This window comes from Ceratotherium simum, chromosome 1 (assembly GCF_057802395.1).
Source record: "Ceratotherium simum simum isolate JZ-2026a chromosome 1, ASM5780239v1, whole genome shotgun sequence".
NCBI lineage: Eukaryota > Metazoa > Chordata > Mammalia > Perissodactyla > Rhinocerotidae > Ceratotherium > Ceratotherium simum.
In genome coordinates, this window is record NC_141900.1 from 68,614,038 (window position 1) to 68,634,984 (window position 20,947).

At 37.2% G+C, this 20,947-nt stretch overlaps 1 pseudogene; it reads right to left on the reverse strand.

Annotated features, from left to right (window-relative positions):
- Positions 1–924: 924 nt before the first annotated feature.
- The window catches only part of LOC101404668 (protein FAM162B pseudogene), a 43,297-nt pseudogene continuing 23,274 nt past the window's right edge, over positions 925–20,947 (reverse strand).

Here is a 20,947-nt window from a genome sequence, read left to right on the forward strand (position 1 = left end):
AATTTTGTTATATATATCATCAAGTGAATTCATAACATTTTGCCCATAAATGTATTTATAACAGTACAAAAAGTAGAAACATATCAATAGAATGAAGATTATTAGACCAAAGAATAAGGGCATATGGGCATACTAATAGTGTTATAAGTTAAGCCTGTGCTATAGTATTTCTCAGTTCCAAACACCATAATAGGAATGTACTTAGTAGAAGTTAAGAAGGTAGCCAAGTATAACTAATTACACACATTTTCAAGAGCTATTGCAGTCCTTGTCACAAGTGAATTTTTATAGAGAAACTCAATCTATTTCCCCGGGCCATTCCCCTGGCAGGCGTGGCCTTCCCTGTAGGATAACCCTTCATTCATTTTAACGTAAATAGACATTCAAGACAAATCAGTATTTTTTTATGATTTGAGCTGATTGCTTTTAATATCTATTTTTAGCCAAAAATTTTTTTCCACTTTTGAAGATGTTTGTCTTAAGAATTTTGAGTGGCTGTCAGTGAATCCCCTTCCAGACAAGTTCATAGGAAAAATCTCCATCAGATTAGTGTTAGAGGGCAATTCTACATCAGAAATCAATAGGAGAGCCACCATGAGGGTGCCATATGAAATTTCGATTATTTATGAATAATAATTCATAATGATTACATGAATTTTACCATAATTACTGATATAGTCTGCAGAGACTCTGCATAGGTTTCATCTTTTGTCTGATGGTTTCTCAGTGAACATGGTTTTAGTAGTAAGTCCTAATTTTGATAATTTTATTTAAAAAGCCAATTCATGTCAAATATTTGTTTTGCTCTCTTCAGGTGAATTTTTCAGTATTCTTACAATATTTTATTTATTTATTTATTTATTTATTTATTTATTTATTTATTTTTTTTTAGATATTCTATTTTACCTATCTTTTATCGTTGCTGATAATAGTGATGATATTCCAATGAACACTTCAGAATATCATTTAGCCTTAGCTTGTGCAGCCAACGCAGCCTCTTCATGCCACTTAGCCTTCTTTGCCAGGTTCCAACTTGTTAAGGATTCGTGTCGTTCCACAGCCCTTTTGGCTGACGCGGTCACTGCAAAGCAGGCGATAATTGTGAATCCGATCATTATGTAACACGCTTTCGCCCGAGCTCTGTTTCTTGCAGCATCTATCATTTCTGGCGGCACCCAAGGGGGGATCTCCTCCATCGTTTTGAAACGTCCGGTCCACAGCAGGATTTTCTTGTCGAATTGCGAAGGCTTGTGCTCGGCGGGGACCCTGTGAACTTTCCCTGCGGGTCCTTGGGGCCCAGAGCCGCTGGGGGCCCCGTCGCTGGAGTAGCGGGGAAGACCCCGAGGCCGAAGAGGCGCGAACGGCCACCTCACCGCTTCTCCAGGCGCCCCCGGGCTCTTACAATATTTTAAAATTCAATTTCCAAGCCTTTAATTACCTTTCTTTTCCTCTAAACCTCTTTGCATTGCTACCCCCTCTGCCTAGGTATCTGCAGGACTCATTCCATCACCTCTCTTGGGTTTTTGTGCAAATAGCAGTGGGGTCTTCCCAGACAACTCTAAGTAAAAGTTCATTATTTGTTGCACTTCCTAGCCCCATCCTTGCTTTATTTTTCTTCACAGAATCTATCACCAAATGACATGCTATTTCACTCTTTTTTTGCCCATTCTCCTCCTAGAAAGTAAGCTCAATGAGAGCAAGGTTATTTGTCTGTTTTGTTCACTGTTATATCTACAGCACTTCTCACATAGAGGCAGTCAATGAATATTTATTAAATAGATGGGTCAATGTATAAATGCCTGTCATGTTAATACTCTGGGTATGTAGTGTTAAATTATTTGTTGGATGAAAGGTATTGGGTGAGATAGCGATGGTCAATGAGGAAGAGTCAGACATATTCCTTACAAAAGTTTAAATTAGTAGTGACAGTGGGAGTCACATTTTTCTTAAGTATGGACACATTTTGATCTTCTATGTTTAGATGAGACATTTAAAATATACTGGGTTATGTTTTTTGATCTTTAGACAATTTCTAAGGGCAAGCTTTTTCAAGCTATCAAAATAAATGTGGAATTACAAGAATTCTAAACTCTTCCTCTCTTCATGGTTATGTAGATCAATTAAAAGAGGGTCTCACTAGCATGTATGCTTTAGAAACTGCCAGAGGATGGAAATCAGCTTACTGCCAGAGGTATAATTTAACTATTTTCCCAGCTCCTAATGAGAATAAAATACGGTCATTCGGGGGTCTTTCCAGTCCTAAGTGAGAGAGTTTACTTGGGGAAGTAATTCCTGGTCCTATGAGGTTACTGAATGTCAAGAACATATGTGGGTTGGATGGAGATGATGATGATGATGATGATAAAAATAACAATAGCTGATACTTACTGAAGATCACCATGTACAGGCACTGTTCTAAGTGGTTGCTTGTATTAATGTATTTAATCTTTACAACAACCCGGTAAAGCAAGCATTGTTATTCCCATTTTATAAATGAGGAAACTCAGGTATGAAGAGGTTGAATAAATAGCCAAAGTCATACAGAAAACATAAGTGGCAGAGATGGAACTTGAATGCTCTGCTTCAGAGCCCTCTCTCTCTTAACCTCTATGCTGTATTGTGCCAATCTCCTACCTGGAACATAAATAGAACTCCAAAAATTGTGTGTGCATGGTCATGTGTATGTATGTGCGCAAAGGTGAGCACATGCATACTTATTTGTGCATATGTGTGTGTGAGTTGATGGTACTATGTTAATGTTGAAAGTAACATAGCTCTGAAGACAGTGAAAGTGAGGAAATAAATACCATCATTAAGCTTTACAGATGTTACTTCACTTAATCATCATAGCAACCCTTATGAGGAAGCATTTTTATCTTTTTTTTAATAGATAAGATATCAGAGGATCAGAGAAACAAGAGCCTCACCCTTGGATAAGGCCCTGTAGAGGCAGTGGCAGTGAGACTGGGAGGAAAAATCTCACCTTGCTTGTCAAGAGTAAAGCTGACAGCTGTACTACTAGCATACAGGAAGGCACCCTGGCTTCCCTGCCAACATGCTCTGCACCCCGAGGTATCCGTTCCCTTTGTGGCTAGGAGGGGACACCAGCCAAGAGAAGACACTGGATCAGTCTAGGACTATATAATCTGGGGCTAGAGTCACCAAATGTGGCAAGAGACATACTTATATTAAGAATTATTTGTTATTTGTAATACAAATTTAACTGGGTGCTCTGTATATTTTTGCTCAATCTCACAATTCTACTTGTGGCTCCTCTACCCAGGTCAGGAGAGCTGAGCAGATCACAAGAGCAGAGAGAGGCATTGCCTTGGACGTTGTGAATCCGCATAAGGATTCATCAACTGTTCATTTATTTGTACATCGTATGTAGAAACAATGGGAACCTACTAGGGCCAGGCAGTATGCTAGGTTCTGAATGAGGCTTTGTGTGTTCATTCCTAGAGCTTACTATGTCTAGTACAGAGGTTCTCAAATTTTAGTGTCCATTAGGAAGACCTGAGAAGTTTGTTAAAAAAAAATGCCAATTCTTAAGCCTCAACCTCAGAGGTCATTATTCTAGGAGTAAAACCCTGAAATCTGTGTTTTTAATGGACACTCCAGGTGATCTTGAGGTGGGTGGTTCCAGGAGCAAACTTTGATAAGTACTGGTCTGGATAATAGAAGGAGACTTCATCCAGACATTACGAGAGTCAATAAGAGATGTTTCTCAGTGAGACTTTAAACACTGGGATATTGTGTGATTCGAGTTTCTCTAAGGTGTGAATGCAAATTATAGAATATTATTGTATTATATATACTACTCTTTTTTTTTTTTTTTTGAGGAAGATCAGCCCTGAGGTAACATCTGATGCCAATCCTTCTCTTTTTGCTGAGGAAGATTGCCCCTGGGCTAACATCCGTGCCCATCTTCCTCCACTTTATATGGGACGCTGCCACAGCATGGCTTGACAAGTGGTGCGTCGGTGTGCGCCCAGGAAGCTGCGAACACACAGCCTCCAAAGCAGGGCACGCGCTCTTAACTGCTGCACCACTGGGCCAGCCCCTATATTACTCTCTTTTAGTGAAAGTGTCTTCTGATAAGATATAGCTAAGTGTGCTAGCAAGCGGGAATTGGCTGTGAGCGTTTTAGGCCCTTGAAAGGAGAGATTTTCCTCAGAGCCTAAGTCAAGTGACATGTGACATTCTTACAAAGTAGCTTAGAGCTCTTGAGCCACAGTCAGTTCTACACCAGGATTGTAGATGAAAGCCTCATTTCTGGAAGGACAAGGTTCACTGTTTCATAGGGTTAAGAGTAAGGACCTGTACCTACAATTTTTCAAACCAATTCTATATTTCAGCATAATGCTTGTGGTACTAATATGATATGTGCAGGCATTTCTGTATTAGTTGTTGAACACTCTGCTGAATCCTGTACAAAGTCAAGTCAAAGCAGTGAGCATTCTGGGAGGGATGCCAACAACAAATTGTAGTAATCCAGCCTTGTTGTTATAAAAGCATGAATCAAAAGCTCAGCGTCTAGCTGAGACAGCAATCGTCTTAACCTTGTTATACTCCTGAGATGGTAATATGAGGTCTTCTCATTGTGGTTGATATGGCTCTCAAAGGAAAGCTGAGGGTCAAAAATGGCTGAAATTTATCATGGAGAATATTGCTTTGTGGGATGTCCAGCTGTAGAACTGTGACTGCCTATTAAATCCTCTGTGAAGTAAGAAATATATGGTCCACTGCCTGCAGGATAAGAGAAGGGGAAGGACATGGAATCAAAAGTGAAATAAAACTGGTCAAATGAGATGAAAGTCTGATATCTTAATTTTCAGCCATAAGCATCTGTTTTTGAGATGACCCCTTAGGCAGCTTCTGATTGAGTGGGGGTAGTTTCATGCCATGGAAGATTAAAGGCTCTCAGGGTGGCTGTATTTTAAATGGTGAAATCTTTTCAAAGAGGTTTTGTTTTTGTAATCAAGTCTAGGCCGTGTTCATGTGAAAGACAAATTATAAGAGACGCAGGCAATTAATAGCATTTAAATGAGTATATAGAACAAGACTGCTGTGATCTATGGTTTCAATTTTTTATTTGAGCTTTACATCTAACAACTTTCTTAAAAAGAGGTCAAACCAAGATTGATGCCAAGAAGACAAAGCTTTCTTTAGGAATTATCGTTAGTATTCAGTTCCAACCTCATGTCCTCCAGGAGGAAGGGCGATATGAGGAGTGCTCAAAAGCCTAGATTTTGAAGTGAGAAAGACCTGGACATGAATCACAACTTTGTCATTTCCAAGTTGTGAGACCTTGAGCAAGTTACTTAACCTCTCTGTGCCTTGGTTTTATTAGCTATTAAATGCAGGTAATATCAGTACTTGCCTCATAAAGTCTTTGTGAGGGTGAAATGAGATAACGTATGCAAAATGCTCTCTACAGTGCCTGGCACATGGTATGCACTCCATAAATATTAGCAGTTGATAATTTGAGACTCCTCTCCCCCAAACTGCAACTCTTTTTTTCATCCTGGTGCTGAACGTTTTGGGAATTTTAGAAAAAGTAAAAACACAGGCAAAATATCACCTTATTACTGATAGGGAAAGATTGGAGAATGCAGTTTAATTTGAGAGACAAATTGGCCTGCTAAATGTACCCCAGAATTAGGTAGACTCACCCTACCTGTTATAGCACCACCTGGGCCAGGCTTCCTATGGAAAGAGGAAAAAGTGCAGAACATCGTTGTCCCTACAGGATGCTCTTTTTCAAGAAAAATGGCAGAACTGGACTGAGCATGCACAGATACTCTTTCCAAATTAAACAGAGACATTATTCTATATTACCAGGGCCTGAGTGATTAAAGGGTTAGGAGAGAGAAGGGGTGAGTTAGACAAAAGCCTTCCTCATGGAAACAAAGACTGGGGAGAAGATGTCCCCGACTAACACAAAATCTTATTACCATCCTCAATAATCTATTTGCATTATACTTGATTCAATTATTTAATATGATATTACCTTCTACCTTTATCTTTTCAAATCATACCCTGATCGTATTAGTTTCCTATTGCTGCTGTAACAAATTACCACAAACTTAGTGGCTGAAACAATAAAAATTTATTTTCTTACATTTCCGGAGGTCAGAGGTCCATAATCAGTCCTGCTGGGCTAAAGTCAGGGTATCGGCAAGGCTGATTCCTGCTGGAGATTCTGAGGGAAGAATCATTTCTTTGTCTATTTTAGCTTGTAGAGACCACTGCCTGTGGCTCTTTCTTTGCATCATTCCAGCCTCTTGCTTTCATCATCACATCTCCTACTACTGTCTTTGACTTTCTGTTCTCTCTCTTATAAGGACCCTTGGGATTAACTGTGCCTACCTATTTAATCCAGGATAATCTTCCATCTCAAGATTCTCAATCACATCTGCAAAGTCCCTTTTACCATGTATGGTAAGAAATTCACAGGTTTCAGGGATTAGGATGAGGATATCTTTGGGGAGTTGTTATTCAGCTTACCGCAATGACATTTTGATTATCTGAATTTACCTTGTAGTTATTTTTCATGTTATTGTGTATAGCATTCTTTTTAATATTTCCTGAATCAGGTTGTAAATTCCTCAAGGGCAGATATCAAATCTTCTATGTTTTTATATTTTTCCTACTTCGTTATCTCACGTGTTAAAAGCAAAACAATGCTCACAATAGGCACTCAGTAAAGCCTATTGATTTAAATTGTTTTAAATCACAAAGTTTTTAGAATGGAGGCATGGGTCTGGTCTACCTGTGTTCCAGGAGAAACGAAATCTTACCTTTGACTTTTGAGTCTACAAATATTGAGCTACATGAGAAGAAATGTACTTAGAGTAAAGTATTAGAATGTAACTTATTTTCCAGAATTCTCACTGTTGGACTATAGAGAGGCTTTGGGACGGTAAATTAAGTGTTAAGATTGATCAGAAATCTATGGGATTTTTCCTGCCACACTCTCCTTCCTTCCTTCAGGAAGGGAAATATAGCAATTCTCATGAGTGGATGTGAAAACTTACTCTGCACAATTTAAACTGCTCATCCCATTAAACTTTGGAGAGAGGAAGATTATTAGACAATGGAATTTGTTTCTGATTTTAGATTCAATGGTTGATAAGAAGTACTGTGGCTTGAAATGAATACAGACACCACATAATTCTATCTCTCAGACATAGGTGCATTTCAAAAGCATTGTTCATCACTTAGGGGTTGAATTAGAAAATTATAAAGACCAATATATAATTTTAAGGTATTCAATTTATGTTAATAGATATCTAAATGAACCATAGAATTAGCTTTAAAACATATAGCCCAATTCACACTCATAATTTTAAATGTTAGTGATGCTGTATAGTAGCCTTGCATATAATATTTTGTTATATTATTAAGATAAAAAGATTATCATTGTCCTTAGCTCTGGAAATTTGCAATTGACTTGTACTTATGCTACCACTGTCATATCTTCCCCCTCCCTCCTTGAGTTTTCCTCTCTAGAATGGTAGGATCTGATTTGTAGAACTGGAAAGAGCCCTTGAGGCTGTCTTGTCAATTTGGATATTTTACAACTGAGAACATAGTTCTAGAGACATTAATTGACTTGCTTAAAGTCACACAGCTAGTGGCAGAGCTTTGTCATAAACTCAGGTCTCCTAACTGTCTGTAAAGATTTTTTCCCATCTATTTAGGTAAAATAACTTAAGAATGGAGAGGAGCAAGAGAAATAATTAAGTAGTAAAGCAATGGAGGGGGAGAGGATTCTGGTCGAGGTCTAATTCTGATAAGAGAGTGGTGGTAGGGACCTTCTCTCCTCTAGGTGAGAAGAACATCTGAAAACCAAGGTCACAGGACATGGAGAAAGGATTATAATAAAGGGATGAGTAAAGAGATACTAGAAAATTCCAAAAATAAAAAAAAAAATGAAGAAAAAGGAAAAAAACAGGTATGGCAATAATAAGAACTATGTTAATAGTAAGAAAAGAGGTATATGAAGTTTAAAGTACTAATCAAGATAGAGAGGGACATTTCGTAACAGTAAAGTAATGAAATAAACAATTTACAAAGACTCTGAAGCACCAAGCAACAAAAGTACCTGAAGACCATGTAATAGCTAAATATAAAAAGCTATATCTCTTAGATATGAAAGGATAAATTACAAGACTACAATTATAATGAGAGACCTTAATACCCATTTTTAGAATTACATAAAAAATAAGATTATAGGGGAATTGAATAATGATATCAACACATTTTCTTATGTAGAGAGAGCAAGACAAAATGAAAAAAAATCAGAAATCAAGTATTACTTGAATAGAGAGTATTAATTATCTTCTATGTCCATGGAAACTTTACAAGAATAGATTGTGTAATTGACTGCAAAGAAAAGTTGATAAAATTTTAAAAGCAAAATTTTTACAGACTACATTCTCTGACCATATTAAAATAAAATAAGAGATAATGAAACAGTGATCCTCTTATCTCTCCCTAGCTCCCAAATAGTAACTACTTGGAAATTAAGAATGTGTCTCTGGTTAGCCCATGGATCAAAGACCACGTGAAAACTGAAATTACAAACTATCTAAAAACAGTAAAAATGTATGAATATCAAAACTCATGGAACACAGCAAAAACTCAGAGAGAAAATTTATAGCCTTAAATTCCTTTGAGAAGTGGTAAAGTAAAAGGGAAAGAAAATGAAATGTATTTGAAAACCTAAATAAAATTATTGATTTCCCAGCAGAGTAAACATTATCAAAACTGATAAAGAAATACAGAACTAGAATAAAACAATTATAACCTAAGAAGTGAGAAAGGTGATTAAAGTTATACCCTTAAAAAAGGCATTGTGAACCCTTGTACATGGCTGGTGGAAATGTAAAATGGTGCAGGCTCTGTGGAAAACAGTTTGGTGGTTCCTCAAAAAATTAAACATAAACCATATGATCCAGCAATCTACTACACCCCAAAGAATTGAAAGCAGGACTCAAACAGACACTTGTACATCAATGTTCAATAGCCAAAAAGTGGAAACAGTGCAAGTGTCCATCAACAGATCAATGGATAAGTTAAATGTGGGATATACATGCAATAGGATATTATTCAGCCTTAAAAAGAAATGAAGTTCTAATACTTGCTACAACATGGATGAACCTTGAAAATATTAAGCTAAGTTTAATAAGCCAGACACAAAAGATAAATATTGTATGATTCCACTTATATGAGGTACCTAGAATAGGCAAATTGATGGAGACAAAAAGTAGAATCAAGGTTCCCATGGACTGGAGAAAGGGTGGAATGTAGAGTTATTGTTTAGTGAGTACATTGTTTCTGTTTGGGATGATGACAGATTTCTAGAAATGAATAGTGGTGATGGTTGCACAACATTGTCAATGTACTTAGTGCCACTGAATTGTACACTTAAATATGGTTAAGATGATAAATTTTACGTTATGTATATTTTAGCACACTAAAAGGAGGCATCATGACCAGATATTTTCCTAGTTGAGTTGTAACTAATCTCAAAAGAACAGATATTTCTCACTTTACTTAATCAATTTACATAATAGAAAAAAATCAGAGCTCCTCAGATTATTTTTTGAAGCCAGCACAACCTTAATATCCAAATTTGGTAAGATATTTCAAAATCAAAAACTATAAACCAATTTCACATGTGAGTATAGATATGTTAAGATTAAAAAAATTCCAATAAAATCTGGCATTTTATCAAAAGAATATTTATTAAGACCAACTAGAATTTATCCAAAAATACAAAGGTGGTTCCGTATCAGAAAATCTCATTATAATTTGTTTAATTAACAAACTAAAGGAAAAAAAAAAATCTTATAATTTCAAGAGAAGCTGAAAGCATATTTGACAAAATTTCAAAGAATACTCTCAATAAAATATGAACAGAATGAGATTACTAACAAAACCTTGAAATCATTACAATTAAAATCAGGAACTAGATATAGATACTCATTATTGCCATTAATACTCAACATTTTTGGAACTTATAACAAAGGCTATACCATGGATTGTTTGGTAAAATATTGGAAAAGAAGAGATTAAATCACGTCTTTTTTATTTTTGAGTATGATCATATATTTAAAAATCCCAAGAATTTTAGTACAAGAATTGTATGAATAAAATAATTTTGTCTGTAAATAAATAGAAGATAAAATAAATAAATGAATGGATTTTCTATCAGTTAAGACAAAAATAAAAATAGGGAGAAATCTATTAAGATAACATACAAGCATAATATATTTAGAAATACCTTTACCAAGAATGGCATAGAATTGTTACAAAGAAAACTGTAGAATCTCTGAATTGTAGAAAATAATATTGAAAAAAATAGAAAAGACAGAATATTCTTAGATGGGAAGATATAATAATAATGTCAGTTCTGCTAAAATTAAGAATTCAATACAATTTCAGTTAGATTCCAAAAGATTTTATTCTGGGAGGGATTTTATAAAATGATCTTATATATGGAATAATAAATGCCTGAGACTATCCATGAAGAATACTAAGAAAAGAGGAACTGGGATAGATAACCTACCTTACCATTGTTAGAAATACAATAGTGTTTGTGATAAAAATCAATGTATTATTGTCTTAAAACTAGAAAATTAGATAAAAAAATAAAAATTCATTAAATGATTCCAGTGTATATCAGAGTTTAATGTATGACAAATTTAGTATTTCAGTTCAATGAATGAAGGATGAATAATCAACCTAATGGATAAAAGAACAAAGAATAGAAATAAACACTTAATAGCAGAGGGAATCTAAATGGCCAATAACATTTGAGAAGATGCTCAAAATTACTGATAGAGAAAGGCAAATTAAGTAAAAATTAGTGTTATTTATACTCATTAGATTGGCAAAAATGTGGAAAGAATGATAACAGTTATTGCTAGCTGTGATATGAGGAAATGCAAACTTTCATACATTAGTAGACAAATGGAATTGTGCAGTCTTTTGGGAAAGCAATTTGGGGGCTGGCCCCATGGCTTAGAGGTTAAGTGTGTGAGCTCCGCTACTGGCAGCTGGGGTTCGGATCTGGGTGCGCACCGACGCACCACTTCTCTGGCCATGCTGAGGCCGTGTCTCACATACAGCAACTAGAAAGATGTGCAACTATGACATACAACTATCTACTGGGCCTTTGGGGTAAAAAAAAAAAAGGAGGAGGGTTGGCAATAGATGTTAGCCCAGAGCCGGTCTTCCTCAGCAAAAAGAGAAGGATTAGCGTGGATGTTAGCTCAGGGCTGATCTTCCTCACAAAAAAAAATAATAAAATAAATAAATAAATAAATAAAACTGTTAAAAAAATTGTATGTACAATTTTTTTTGTATGTGTATTATAGATTTTTTAGATGAGGAAAAATACAAAAAGTTGGAAATGTAATAATAAATGCCCATCAAGAGAGGAAGACTTGAAATAAATATTAGTTTGTCCATGTTGTGGAATATGATACTACTATGCATCCATTAAAAACTAGAGCTATACCAATTGATTTAGAGCAATGTAAATAAGGCATTTTTGAGCGAGAAAACTAAGATACACAGGAGTTTGTATAATGTGGTACAACTTGTATAATGAATTCCAAACTCCTTATCAATGCAGATGTATGTGTATATGCATGTGTTTGGGGGTGTGTGTGTGTGATTACGTGAGCCTGAAGTAAAGCAAGGAAGCACAAACACAGGGTTGTTAACATGAGTTACTAGATTGATGGGAGGAGAGGCAGTAAATCTGAATGAGTTGGAGAGAAATGTTGGAAAGAGGTGGGATTGGAAAGAAGCAGGGAGAGGAGGAGATACCTAGCTTTTTCTTTATACATCTTTATGTGTTTTATTGCATGTGTTAATGCATAATTTGAAAAAATATATATATATAAAAAAGAGCCTTTAAAATATTGAATTAAGGGGGCTGGCCCGGTGGCGCAAGCGGTTGGGTGCGCGCGTTCCGCTGTGGCGGCCCGGGGTTCGCTGGTTCGGATCCCGGGCGCGCACCGACGCACTGCTTTGGCAAGCCATGCTGTGGCGGCGTCCCATATAAAGTGGAGGAGGATGGGCACGGATGTTAGCCCAGGGTCGTCTTCCTCGGCAAAAAAAGAGGAGGATTGGCGGATGTTAGCACAGGGCTGATCTCCTCACAAAAAAAAAAAAAAAAAAAATTGAATTAGGTTAAATTCTTTTCAATACTGTAGTGGGTTGAATGGTGGTCCCCCAAAAGATATATCCACTCAGAACAAGCAAATGTGATCTTATTTGGAAAAACCGTTATTGCAAACATAATTAAATTAAAGATCTCCAGATGAGATCATCCTTGTTGAGGGTGAACTCTAAATGCAGTGACAAGTGTTTTTGTAAGAGAAAAGAAGAGGAGAAGGCACGTGAAGAGGAGAAGGCCATGTGAAGGCTGACGCAGAGATTGGACTGATAGCACAAGCCAAGGAATGCCAAGAGCCACCAGAAACAGAGGCAGCAAGTAGAATCTCTCCTAGAGTCGCCGGAGAGAGCACAGTCTTGCAGACGCCTTGATTTTGGACTTCTGGCCTCTATAACTGTGAGAGGATAATTTTCTGTTGTTTTAAGCCACTAAGTTTGTGGTAATTTGTTATGGCAGCCCTGGGAAACGAATACAGACGCTACACCTTTATTTCACTGGAAATTTTTTGTGAATTCCAATATGTAAAAAAAATTACAGCTGTTCTTGCTCATGAATGTGACACCCTGCCCCATCTCTCCCATCTCTGTGTCGCCACAGACACAACAGGCCTGCTTAGAGCACAGCTTGAGCACCACTGATTTAGTTCAATCTCCTTTCTGTACTGATGAGAAGAGTGAGGCTTGAAGAGTGCTTCCCATCTTTTGACAAACTAAGCAAACTCAAATTGCCTTTATGCCCCTTTCTTAATTTATCCCTTGGAAGGCTTGGGGTCGTTTTGAGTTTTTTGTCACAGCTGGGTGTAGTTTAGTCAGCTCTTCTCTCAGCAGGGTTTTGTGAATGCCATTTTTAAAGTTTTCACAAATGCATTTCATTCCCATATAATCACTTTTGTAAAGTTTTATTAACTTTAAACAGTTTTAATGATTTTTTTTGGAAAAGGTTTTACATAACCCACTAGTTTCTTGATGAAGATCCCTAGATATGCATCTTTCACTTGAACTATGTATCCCTGATGAATACTTAATTCTGTGTCTCTGGTCTGTCACATGACCAAACTAAGCTGAGAATTCCCCTCACATCACTGCATGCAAAAAGTTCAGGATATAAAAATGCTTGAGAAGGCAGGACACTGGGGGTGCAGAAGAATGAACACAGCTGGTATAAAATCATGGAAGAGGGAAAAAAGTGTTGAAGAACTGAAGTTAGGGCTCCCCGTCTCCCAGTCCGCCACAGGATTCCTGCAGAGTGGTGTAGACATTTTCCTCAACAAGGATGCTCCTTTGTTCCTATCAAAAAATAATTTTCCTCCTTTCTCAAAGCATCGTTGCAAGTCAACTGAGGCTGAAAATGCTCTGATGAGCTAGAGGAGATGTGGAGAGATGAAGACCATTTTTGGGTGACAATACAGCCATAATTTTGCAAAACTTATGTGAGCGTCTTTGAGTGTTTGAGATCATAATATGTCTTGCGCATTGGAGAACAGAATTAACTGGAGGTAAAGAAGTACTTTATAAAGACCTTCTACTTGACGCTTTTGCAATCACACACAGATATGAGAATTTTGAACAGTAGGTTTGAAAAACCATGGTAGTTACATATTGGCATGGGGCACATAGAAAGCAAAGGATGAAGAGACAATGCAAAATCAAGATGATCAAAACAGAAATAAACACAAAAATGAATGTGGAGGAGCCTTTTCTACTTATCACAATAAGGGTTTTATATATTTATAATGAGGAGGAATACAGATGATACCGTAATTACACTGAGTATATCTATAGTTTTCGATATATATATCACATTTGGTAAACTGTTTCCAGTTTTTATTCCATTCTATGATGTGGGTTCAATCCCTCTTGTTGGGTTTCCAGATGTATAAATATGTCCCAAATATTGCACAGGACATACACTAAATTATTTTTTATTCATTTGAAATTCAAATTTAACTGGGCATTCTGTGTTTTTATTTGCTAAATCTGGCAACCCTACTCTGAGAAGTTGTTTGTGTCCTATTTTTAAGACAGGGGACTTCCCTACTTCTCAGTCTCTGGATGAAATTGGTGTTAACCTCACCGATTTCCCTCTGTGGAAGTCTCAAGGGGTCTTCCAAATTGTTGGCAGATTTACAGGGAACTGTATTTACAGGTCCTTCTAGGTCGTTGTGTTTCTGCACCCTTGGATACCACATCTGTCCCACAACTCCTGAATCTTGACGTGACGCGCAGCCCTGTCTTCGGTTTCCATGAACAGCCTTTGCACACACTGCCACACACGCACACCAAGAATTTTGAGTTTTGTTTGTTTATCTGGTAGATCACCATGAGAGGCAGTAACACCATAAAGCCTCTCTTTCCTCACCCTTTTTCATCTGCTGTACTCAAATCCCTTCTTCCTGGCAGCCCTCGGATAACTAAGTTCTTCACTGAATCTTTTGGGGCAGCTTTTTCTTAGGCCTTGATGGTGGGAATTGGGAGAAAGGAGCTCACCTTCTAAAATATTAAAGCATTTTTCCCAAGAAAAAGAGATTTCTCCTGAGGAGGAATTCTGCTACCAACTGGGAAGGTAATGCATTTCCTCCAACTTGTTACATATTTATTATAAGCGTAAAAGCAAGTCTACAAAGAAAGAGGGGTTCGGTAATATGTTACATTGGAAAAATCAGTGTGAATTCATGTCCTTGAAAGATTTATTTTCCAGCTCTATTATTATTACAAATGGCCCAACTGCAGCTGCACTATTCTAATTTATTACTAACCCGCATGTGCACCCCTAGCGCACAAATTTTGATCCCTGGAGGGTAGTTGACTCTAAGTTTGGTGCAAAGACAAAATGAGATGGATCCAAAGCAACCTGTTGTTAACCAGAAATCAAAGCAGCTTCTTGAAACATCAGGGATGGTGTTTCAATGGTTAAAGAACCAGCAAATAATAACAAAAGTAATAATGCTAATGGTTAAGTTGGAACAAGTTCAGCCTGCAAAAAGCCATGAGTTCCCAGTAATACTCAAAAGAGAAAACACAAAGTGTGCAAAGAGGTACATGTAATACAACAAAAGAATGATTCCAATAGGATCTTTACATCTTTATTGATTTAAACAAGTAGGAGAGTGTTGACATATGACATTTTATTCTCTTTGTTTAGCATGTTTCCATATGTTTAGCACATATATTTGTTTGTGTAAGAAAGAAGGGGGAACGAAGATATATGAGTTAACCACTATGACCCAGGATTTCTACACAATGAGGTAGACCTTTTTCTTACTATAGAAAAGACCAGACAAGGGGGACATATTAGATTCTAAATGACTTATCAGAATTAATGGTTTTATATAATAATGACTTACAAGGGTATTGCATTTGATTCCAATTGTGGCATACAGGCATACACAGTGACTGTTACAAAATAGGATGTCCCCATATTATAAATTATCCAAATGTTCTGAGATGAAAAGCAAAGAGATTCAATTTCTCATGTCCTAGGAGATAAGCTTCTACTCATTATGAATAAATTCCTATGAATTTTAATAAATACTAATAAGAAATACACATATTTTAATAATTGAAACAAACCAGGTCAATGTATCATAATGTCAAGGCAATGCCATAGAGACTTGTAGTTACCAGAAACTTCAGCAAAGATAAGTCTTCAACAATTAAAATTTATATTAAAAACAGGGATACATGGGTCTCAGGATGTAATGAGTGAAAATTTGATATAAAAAGGCAATTGGTCTATTGCAGAGACAGAAGTTTGCTGTATCTTGGACCATACTACAAAGTGCCATACCACAAATGTAAATAAACCAGCCAACAATCTGGATTCTGGTATTCTAAGCTGGCTTTGTTTTTCTTTTAGATCTGGAAAAATTCCCTAGGAAAGTTGTAAACATTGGTTCTGGTAATGCTACAGAAAGCTTAGGAAGATATAAAAATTAGAACCATGGAAAGACATAAAAATAAGAATTAAAGCAAAATTTTATTCATTGTATTAGCACTTTTTGCTACCAGTCTTATTTTAAAGTCTTGAAAGTTATGGAATCATTGAATCATTGTGTTTGTGTATATTTTATTTGCTGTTTAGGGTATTTAAAATATTCAAAAGAATCAGTCATACTAAATTGCTAATTGCAGTTTAAATTGTTTAAAGGAATTTAATTAATCAACTTTATAGTCAATAATTCTCCACAAAAATTGATTTTCCAAGTTTTGCTTTTAGATACATGGATTTAATGAGTTAAGCATTGAGTAAAAGGAATCATTACATTGAACTAAAGTGACTCCTGAGATGTAATTATAAAACAATTTTATTTTTGTCTTTCGCTGGTTCAGTTCTATCGGGCTAGCTGTTCTCCTGCCTCTCTTGAAAATGGGGGTCAGGTCTGTGGTTCTTCTAGTCATGGTTGCCTTAAGTTCAGACACAGTCTCTAGTTAATAATTAAAATGTCCATTCCCATGGAGTAATCACAATTCTAAACTTAAACTTGAAATTTCTACCTATTTTTAACCTGAGCCAGCTGCAGGCTGGAATCCTACAGTTGGGAAAAGATATGGTTGGTTGCCTCTCTAGCACTTCCATTTTTCATCTCCATCTCCTTCCCTGGGTCTGGCTAACTGTATTTCTGACCACTTTGTAGTCAGGGTATAGGAAGGGAGGAGAACGAAGGTAGGAGAGTTCTTAACTGACTGATACTATCATTAGCTGGTACCATGTTCTCTGGGACTATTAGGAGACTAAAGTGGACTTTTTCTCTTTTAAGGGTTCTTCAGAAACCCTCCCCTACCCAATTTTGGGGACATCTTGCTAGAAGTTCTTTTGACCCTACCAAGTGCAGTTGCTCGCTGCTCTCTCAGTCCTTTAAAATTTCTTGATACTTTCAAATTCTTTCTGTTACAGTCAACTCCCACGTGGTTCTCTTGGATGGGACTTAAGATTACCTTATACTAGATCTCCCGTGTGTGTTGCCCACATCTGGTCCATGGAAAGTATTCATGCAGTCTTTACCCTAAGTCTGGATTTATAAGCCAATACCAACTCTTTTGCTCCATTGTCAAAGCAGCAGGCTACCTTCTCTCTCACCTTTTAGATTTTTTACCAGAGAGTCACACGCTTGCCCATTGGGTCTCCAAACTGCATGTGGCACTTATAAAGCTCTCAAAGTGGTCTTGATAACCACTTATTAGAGTCTCCTTTCCCCCTGGGAGTGACGGGTGGGACTTATCGCACAGTTCTCCCCAAAGAAATCTTCACCTCCAAATTCTCTTCAAATATGTAAGTCTTGATCTGTTTAAATTCTTCCAGTGAGTTTGTGGGTAAAAGACATGTGAACAGTTTTCAGAAACCTCCGTTTTGAATTTTGTATATGATCTACTGCCTCCTTTGGAATGCAATTCCTGTTCTATTATTTTGCTTCTGCCAAACTTCCACTTTAATATGTAGTAATATAAAGTACAAATTTATATGCTCCACGTACAAAATCTTCTCTTCATCAGAAACTCTTATGACATTTGTAAAGATCTGAGTTAAAGGACTCTGTGGATACTGTAAGCATCTGTCAATAGCTACATAAACTGGGTGGACGTCCAAATGAGAACTACAGTTAAGATAAGGGAACATCAAGCAAATTAGCAGCTCTACTTTGTGAGCAGTGCCTGAATAAGACTTTTTCATAATACTCCATTAGCATGGTCTTTTATGTTTCCAATTAAGTTATTAGTACTGGGAGATCAAGTCAGAGCTACTTAAGAGCCTTTCATTGGTGGGGGAATCATAGGTCTTGGTTGTTAATTAACAGCATAGGAGTACTCCGGTCTCCTTAGGTCTGTAATGGAAATCTTGGCTTGAAGCCTTAGCACTTTTTCTATTAAAAAGAAATCCTGAGGTATCAGGTGATTTTTTTTCAATTTTCAAAAGCATTTATGGGCACCAAGTAGATTTTTTTCCTTGAAGATGACTTTAAGTCAGTGTTTAATAATCTTTATTTGGGAATCACCTTGATTTTTTATTAAACATGAAGATTTCTAGTCCCCACCCCACATATATTCAATTCAGTATAACTCTGATGGGCCCAGGTGTCAGCATTTTTCATAAAGACTGCAGCTGATCTAGGGGACACACTTTGATTTAGAATTCTTCTTTCATGAAAAGTCTATTGACCTAAAGAGTCAGACAACCGCCTGCCATTCCCCATTCACAGCTACATGAGATTGAGTGAAAAATATCCTCCACTTGGTTGACGTAACTCTAACAAGAGTGTAATTTGCCACTGAAAATACCCCCTTCTTTTTTCAGTGTTGGAGGCATGGGGCAGAAACCAACCTCAAGGCAGTGATTTCATAGTGCTCCTGCATCAAATATGCTCCCTGGGCAATTGGAAAAGGAACATAAGTTTTGGAAGATCAGGTATCTTCTTTTCTTGACTTTACTCTCAGATCTCATTGATGTTTCTGTCTTGTTTAATATTAGCTATGACAGGTAAATTTTGCAGATGCAATTGTTTATAAAGTCAGTGTTGATGTCTATAGCAGACACAGCATCATGGAAAAAAGGACTCTGGATACATCAGCCATTAGTCTGATGTGGAATCGATCATATGTGAAACCCACAATGTCTTTATCTTCTGAAACACAGATGCTAGTAGCTTTGATTTATTGTTTATTGTTTTGACAATCTGTCATGGACTATGTGGCAACTTCTTCGATGATGCCAAACAGAAACTGCCTGAGAATTGGAGTGACCTGGTATAATCTGATATCTAGTCAGTCTAAGAAACCCATCCTATTGCCACAAAGTGATTCCTCTCTTTAGGCATGATCCCTGCTTATGAATTCTTTTCTAACCTATTACTTTGTCCACCCCACATCATAATTTCAATACATTATGCTTTTCCTCAAATTTCTTAGACACTGCCCCCCACCCGAACCTTCAGCTGCTCTTTCACCTCAGTCTCTTCCTCTTTGGACAGAAAGTCGAGTCCACTCAGTTATGTCCCTTAAGACAGAAGGGTCAATCTGTTGGTCAGTCACTTATTCTGAGAGGGCTAGGCCTTTCTACTTGGTCACACTGCAAAACCAGGAGGGCCTGCTAAGCCAACCAGACCAATGCCCAAGTTTCTGGCTCCTCCTATCACTTCAGGACATGGTGAAACACCACACTGCAGGGAAGGCTCTGGCATTTTGAGCAGCTGCTAAAGGGCTGCCAGATGTTAGGTCCAGTGTGCATGGGAGTTAACTCTACAAGAGGTGACCATTGGGAAATAAATCAGGAGGGAGCAGGCAGATACCTTCCTTCACCTCCCTACCTTGTATCAACTACTTCAAGGCAGGGTTTCTCTTTGCATCTGGTCCAGAGAAGACTCATATCCTAAGTGGCCAGACCTATTGATCATGCTGCACTGTCTCTCTCTGTGGCTTGTGGAAAAGTGATAGGCAGCAGGAAAAGCCTCACTTCGCATTGGTTTATAGCCTTTCTTGCCCACTTCTATTTTTACCACTGTTGCAACCTTGTTTTGCACCTCCCAAGTAAAGCATCAGCACTGTAATCCTTGCATCAGGCTCCACTTTCTAGAATCCTGGCTAAGATGTGTGGCAATTACAATAGCCGGTCTTTGGAGTGGATTACATACTTTTCACAGTGCTTAGGGTGTTTCCGATTTACAGATCAATTAAGCTAAAGCAAAGTTTTTGCATGCCTACTTTGTCTTAGAATGGGAAAAAACAGATACATAAGGCTGGATATAACACACATGCACGCACGTTAGATTTTATTTCTAATCATGAAACACACTGAAATACTTAATTTCTTGATAGTCCTTAGGTGTAAGGAGGGAAAAGTGTACTCTAAGTGGTAAATATAATCATGTCCTTTATTTTTGTATCAAGATTTCATTTCCAAAGTGTGATTTCAGATATTCTCGGGCTGTGCTTCTTGCTGCTCCTAGCACCGTGGAAAAGTACAGGTATTATCGCAGTGTTCTCTTTTCTTCTGAAGGCAATCTGACATAAAGTCTTCCCTTTTGTATTGGAAATGAAGACAGTTGAGCAACCAAAAAGTTATAAACCTAATTTTCTCTTTAAACACAACTTTGGTCTTTTAGAATTCCAACTGGTGGACCTAACGGTATATAATGGCTGCTTTCAAAAGGATAGTCTTTTCTGCAGGGACTCTGGAGCATAAGAAATCAAATGATCTTTCACCACAAAGAAGGTAATTTTTTAGGCAAAAAGGTGAAAGGCTGGGGAAGGAGTAGTTCTGTATTGTAGCTACTTACATTGAACCTGACATGTAGCTACCAGATTGCACTTATAAATGATGTCTTTTCTATTTCTCTTTAACTCTTACAAATCTTTGCCATTTTAAAGTGAATTGCATTTCATCCCCACTGAGAATTAATGGAAACATGTGTATTGATCAACTATAATGGTTGCGCTTGATTGTTCTATTTTATAATCATTCCAATAATAGTGTTTTTGGAGAAAGCAATAAGTTAGCTTTCATTTCCTTTCAGTCTTGAAGCTGATATGGTCCAATAAAAAGGTAAGTGACAGAATTTGACTATCAGGGTTTCCACATTTCAACTTCCAAACTATCACAAACAACAAGAGCAGGCCCTCACCTAGCCTTGTGTGCACTGATATAGACACAGACATGCATGTACACTTGTTCTTATAGAAACATATCGTCTGGTGTTTTTATAGATTTCCCAATAGGGAAAACCTAGGTGGAGGTACTAATCTAATTGACTCCCCAGGG